Source organism: Marmota monax, unplaced genomic scaffold, assembly GCF_021218885.2.
Source record: "Marmota monax isolate L192 unplaced genomic scaffold, Marmota_monax_Labrador192_F-V1.1 WCK01_AAM20220418_F8-fsc00047, whole genome shotgun sequence".
Classification (NCBI taxonomy): domain Eukaryota; kingdom Metazoa; phylum Chordata; class Mammalia; order Rodentia; family Sciuridae; genus Marmota; species Marmota monax.
In genome coordinates this window covers 9,315,085-9,321,549 of record NW_026692072.1, presented here as the reverse complement: position 1 = coordinate 9,321,549, position 6,465 = coordinate 9,315,085, and the positions used below count along the sequence as shown (strand labels likewise).

General features: G+C 42.4%; 1 pseudogene; it reads right to left on the bottom strand.

Annotated features, from left to right (window-relative positions):
- Positions 1-2,091: 2,091 nt before the first annotated feature.
- On the bottom strand, positions 2,092-2,180 carry LOC124102098 (U6 spliceosomal RNA; annotated as a pseudogene).
- Between the last annotated feature and the right edge of the window lie 4,285 nt (positions 2,181-6,465).

The window sequence follows — 6,465 nt, the reverse complement described above, 5'->3', positions numbered from 1 at the left end:
TTCTCCTCCAGAACTTTTACTGGAGCCCTGCGTAAAGGATCTGGACAAGGTCTGCTTTCAGAGATTCCCCTAGGTTTTTGAACTTGAGAGACATCTTGAGTCCCACATCAAGGTTGAACTCTTGGGCTGCACTTGCAACTTGGAATGGAAAGGGGAGTTCCTATAGAGCCAGCCCATCCCAGGAGTTCTGGGGCTGAAACTTTGAAGCTAGCACTTCTCCAGTCTTTGGAATTTTGAATGTGTTCCAGCTCTTTAGTAAGCCTTATCTCACAAACATCTAGATTCCTAGCCACTAAAGGACTTTACCATATACTTGTTATAAAAGTATCATGGAACCTTGATATCCCTCCTGTCCCAAAAGAGGTGCTTCAAGGGGGTTGTGTATTTCACTTAATAGCAGAAGACTGAAGGGCATGATCCTTTCCTAATCCAGGGAAAAGACAGCTACAGGATCCCTTTCAGACAAAAGACTCACAGTGGCTGCCCAAAGCCCATAAGATGGACTCTAGTGAGCTCTAGCCACACTTTCACATTCTCACAGATCCTTCCCTGCCCAGACTCCTCAGATCAACAAGTTGGTTGAGCTATTGGAGCACAAACATTTCTTTTTTTTTCCCACATTTTTTTTCCTGGCTCACAGTTAATCAATGTAATAGTAGAAGCCCAAGAGATAACAAGAGACCTTTCTGGTCTTTCTTACAATTAACATTTGCTCACTGGCTGATTTTGATTAGCAGTGGCCTCATTTCTTTTAGGGTACCCAAGAGGCTTTGTGCCTTACCTACTTACAGGATGACACATAGCTCAGAAGGAACCCGGTATAAGGCAAAGACTTAAGAGTAGCAGTAGTTAGTATTTACTAACCTCAGGTAGTGCATATGTTATCTCATTCAATCTCTGTAAGAACTCAGTGAAACAGTTCCTATTCCAGTGTCCGTTTTCAAGTGGAAAAGCTGAGGCTTAGAGAGGTTAAATAACTTGCCCAAAGTCAAGCAGTGGTCAAGTGTAATAACTGGTATTCTGAAGCACAGACAGAGCAGCCCCTCTTTGGGCCCTGGCTGGGTTCTCCAGCAGGGTTCCCTTCAGTACTGGGCAATGTTTCCAAGGCTCAAAGGACCAGTGGGATCTTGTTAAGGCCAAACAGGACTGATGGACGCATCTGATGTTCCTTCTCCTTCCACAGGGCAAGTGCAACCTACTCCAGGAGGAAAAGAGTCACCACGCCACAAAGTATTTTACCTCCCTTTCCCTTTCCAAGGATCTCTGAGCTACCTGGCCTCAGCACACAGAACAACAGGAACTCATTACATTTTCAGAAAATTGCATTGGATTTTCATAATTTTGGAATAAGCTGGAAAACTGACAGCTGGGACCTAGTTCAAGAATAGAATTCTTTAGGTCCTATGCCTAAAGAAAAAACATACCTTGGGGACAGCAACTAAGAAGAATCCGAGGATAGGTAAAGAATTTTATCAGCAGTGACCAAGCCATCGCTCCTTGTGCCCTTATTTGTAACTTTGCTGGACTTTGTTCACTGATTTCTGGCTAAGGGTCAGTGCTGACTCCTTTGACCATATAGATAACATCACAAGAGACGCCTCTCATTAATCGGATCCTGCCTTCATAAACTTGGCTGTTTCTACTCATTTTTCCACTTCTTGAAGTCAACAGAGGAAAGCTGTCCAGTAAAGTGGTGGGCTATTTCTTTTTTTTTTTTCTTGGCACCAGGGATTGAACTCAGGGGCATTTGACCACTGAGCCACATCCCCAACCCTATTTTGTATTTTCTTTAGAGACAGGGTCTCACTGAGTTGCTTAGTGCCTCACCATTGCTGAGGCTGGCTTTGAACTCATGATTCTCCTGCCTCAGCCTCTTGAGCTGCTGGGATTACAGGTGTGCGCCACCATGCCCAGCTAAGGTGGTAGGCTTCTAATGACATAGAAGAGAAAAAATGAAGGAGCTACTGCCTTGAAGAGCCAAGAACCACTGACCAGAGGAAGAAGAGAGGACTTGGGACCCAGACTCAGGCCCATCCTGTCCCGTCCTCCCATCCCCTCTTCTCTTGACATTGACACCAAATGGATGTTTTTAAAAATATGGACCACTTCACGAATTTGCACATCATTCTTGTGCAGGTCCCATTCTAATCTTATTTTTGGTATATTTGCTGCAGGAGCAAGCACAAGCACCAAATGTTTCGATTCTTGGAAAAACTTACTGCTCTAGGCCACCAGTGTTAGAAAATATATGCATTCCAGTTGGTTTGAAATAGTATTTTTGGTTACAAATCAAATCGCAACTTTGGTCTGGATTGTACTCAGGAGAATTCCTCACATTTTGACAGGACCTGGGGTTCATGCAGATGACAGGTTCATTCTGATAAGTGACTTGTGGTCTTGTTCACTTCCAGGCTCTGATAGGAAGGTACTTCCCTCAGAATGGATCAGCCTTTGTCATGTGTACATGGTAGCTAAGGTTGGTTTTTGTTTTTGTTTTTTTTAATTGGAGAGCTTAAAAGCCTAGAAATCAATGTGGAGTAGTAGAAACCATCTTGATTTGGTCCAAGGTGTCTAAAGAAGGGATGATAGTGGGAAAGATTCTTCCTTCAGTAAAAGAAAGTAGCTATTTTGATCTTTTCTTGTCCCTTATATCATCTTCCTGAACCATTTCTATTTTCTAAATCTGTGCAAATGCAGTATAGGAAAATAATTAGAAGCAAATAACTCCTTGCACTGGGAACTGAAGTCCTGCTTCAGACTGAGACTAGGTTGAGGCCACTCCCAGCAGAGGTCTTTATTGGCCCTTTGGTTCTTAACACCCAAAATGTAGGGGCCAGGATAAATCCTATAGTTCTAGGAACCATGCATCCTGACATAATGAGCTCATGGTCTTCAATGAGGATGAATTACCATAAAAGCCTGGCATCCTCACTAACTACTACAAAGGATCTCTGGAACTAACAATCTGGATCTTGATGAATAGATCTCATTCTTGTTTCCCAACGGGTCCATCCACACCAATTAACATGCTTACATACACTCAGGGATGAAAGGATTCTTGATACAAGCTAGATAAGTCTGGAATAGAAACTTACCATCTGATAAGGGTCGATAAGGATCTCACCAAAAGAATTATATGTACTGTTAAAGGTTTCTCCCACCTTCCAGACTGGGATCACCATGGTGGCAACCAGGATCTTAGTTATCATGGACCTTCAGAGCCTTGAATATGGCTTGGTAATAGGGGATCCTCTGTAAGTTTTTCTTGAGTTCTCAGTTTTAATGAAGACTTAGGGACCAGATAGGAATTAATTTCTTCTATTCTCTACTAGAGAATGAGGTCACTGAAACTCAAGATTATATTAGCTGCAAATACACATATTTGCATGGAGAGGCTTTCACAAAGTCCAAGGAGGACATGGGACCCTACCCCAGTGGAGAGAAGACTCCAGTCTGGTCTCTAGGCTCCTAGGAGTGAAATGCAGGTGAGTTTCTCATGCTCATACTCTTCAGGTCCAGACTGTGCTAAGTATCCACTGGGCTCCTTTCTCCTTACTAGATGCCTCCTCTTTCAGGGTTGGGGTTGCTGGAATAAAAGAGTGAATAGTCTCTGAGTACAGCTCCTGGGAAGTTGCCCAGGCCTGTCCCTTGCTTGGTAGGGTCAATGAAGAGCAATTCCTTTGACTTTTGGTAGGAAATGGGGAAGACATACTTTACCCAAATCTCCCAAGAGGAGTCTCTATGTATGAAGAAAGACCTAAGAAAAACTCTGCCAGCTTCAGGACAGGGGTAATCTTCTCAGGTAAGAAAGACTTATAGTAGAAACAACATCTATAATACACCTCATGAGAAGATGCTTTTACGTCACTTTTCAGATGCTTCCCTGGGCCTGCCAATGGCCAGAGGAATAATAATAAAAATAACAATTAAAATAATATAGTAGACACTTAGTATATGTCTGGCACTGTGTCAAACCATGTGAAAATATAAAGTCAATGAATCATCATCAAAATAACTCTTTGCAATAGGTACGTGTGTGTGTGTGTGTGTGTGTGTGTTGATTCTGGGAATTAAATCTAGGGCCTCACACATGCAAGGCAAGCACTCTACCACCGAGCCACATCCCCACCCCAAGGTAGGTGCCAATTTTAAATGTTAAGAAACCCAGGCGAATACAGTTTAAATAACTTATAGAAATCCACCCAACCAGCCAAGTACAGGAACCAAATATTGAACCCAGGTCTATCTGGTTACAAAGCTTGAACTATTCACCAGCCCACCTCTATTGCTGAGCAAGATGGTAAAGAGAGGAAAGCAGGATTTAAAGACACTTTAATATCCGCCCCTATGCACACACACGTATGTAAACACATGTATCACAGGCAGAACACTCTTAGAGTGTTTTCCGATGAACCATCTCTTTTCATTCTCAAGATAATCCTGTGGGGTATATTAACATTCCTACTGTTCAGGTGAAGTAAGCAGATCACAAGGGAAATAATTTGCCCAGAATCATGCGATCCACTTGGTCGCTTACACCTATGTAGCGTGATTCCAAATCCACTTTCGCTACCACACACACTATCACAAAAATGAGACATACTCAGAGTCAGTTATCATTTATTAGTTGCCCATTATAGGTCAAACACTGTGCTAGGCTCATTCATAAACAGTAAATAAGTCATGGATTGGTCTCCTGCCCACTAGTTGGACTGTCCCTGCAAGAGCCTTAAAGTCTAGTAAAGGTTATGTGACAGCATAAGCAAGACTAGTTCCTTTTCTTCTTTTTTTCTGGGTACTCTATGCAGCTTAGACCAAGCCAACTCTTTCACAAAAGGGTGTTGCCGTCACCCAAAAGGATCAGGTGGAAAAAAAGGAGAGTTAGATGAAGGCTGAAAAACACAACTCTGAAGTCTCTGAACCAATGCTGGAGGGTCAATAGCGTCTCCATTCTCCAGGTTGGATGCACTTTTAATAAATATCTTAGTTCCACATTGGTCCTCTCACATCTTTAGCTTTGCTCCTTAGAGGGTAAGGAGCAGGAAGGCAGTTGACGTAGGAAGGAAAAATTCCTTTCTTATCAGGGTCCATCAGGAAAGTAGGACTGTGTACCCCTTGACCCTTTGAGACTCAAGCCCCAGTTCTTCCACATCCACATCAATTGAATTTATTGCCAAAGTGATTTCTGGGAAACTGTTATCCTGGACCAGGAGATTCCCTAGACAGACTTCAAAGAAGTGGTGAGATAATAATAATAATATTAAACACTTGATCATTGGCACAATAATTCATGAAGAAAGCTGAGTATTTTTTATTATTAATTTTACATGGTGAAACCTAACTATGGACCAGGCAGGGTATCTGCTTGATGGAACTAAGGTTGAAACTGGTGGGTAGAGATGGAGTGGATGCCTTCATTTCCAAGATCAAGTCTTGGTGGACCCAGAAGAAATCAACAGATGAAATCTCTCTTCAAAGCTGTCATGCTGTCACCAGGAAGTGGTGAGCTTTTCAGAGTGGGACTTGATTAGAGAAGAATGGAGAAGCAATAGACCAAAAATGGAGGATGTGAAAGTTTTTTTTTTTTTTAACCCTAAAAGTGGGATTATTCACTTGATGAAGGAAGATGAGCACCAGGATTCTCATCTTGGGACTTGGGTTACTTCTTGGCTTGTTAAGGGTATGACATCTGTAGTCATCATGCAGGGCCCTGTGCTCAAAAAGACTACATATTTGGTTTAAGAATCGAACTGCCGTTGCCTTGACATTCTTAGTAATTTTATCTTTGAACTTGTGTTTGGTAAGTGATGTCTATGAGCTCATGGAGAACAGGAGTGAAGGGAGAAGATAGGCACAATGCATGCCCACCTGTCCTTGCTGCACCACAGTGTTGGCAGTGCCCTGTGAGCAAAGTAAGTAGACTGTAAGTCCGTGATTGAGGCAATCAGGACACAGCAACGCTAAGAGGTCAAACACTGTGCTAAGCTCATTCATAAACAGTAAATAAGTCATGGATTGGTCTCCTGCCCACTAGCTGGACTGTCCCTGCAAGAGCCTTAAAGTCTAGTAAAGGTTATGTAACAGCATAAGCAAGACTAGTTCCTTTTCTTCTTTTTTTCTGGGTACTCTATGCAGCTTTCTGTAGGAACCAGATGCTTTGAATGCAGAAAGAAGGCAATGGTGTTCTAAATGACACTAATGACCAAGGAACCCTAAGCACATTATTTCTTATTCATGTTCCTTCCCTGTACTTGCCATCCCCCTAGGGTATGGTGAAAATGGTGACATACAAGGAAAGTGATGACAGAGCAAAGGTTCTTTTACCTTTGGGACTTTCCCTATTCAACAGCAAGCTAAAGGGTGAGAGGCCCAGTAGGGTGTGCTCATATCAGGAAATAAAATAAAACTAGTTGAGTTCATTGTATTCAATGTCTCCTTTGTTCTAGTATGGATGAAATACCCAGG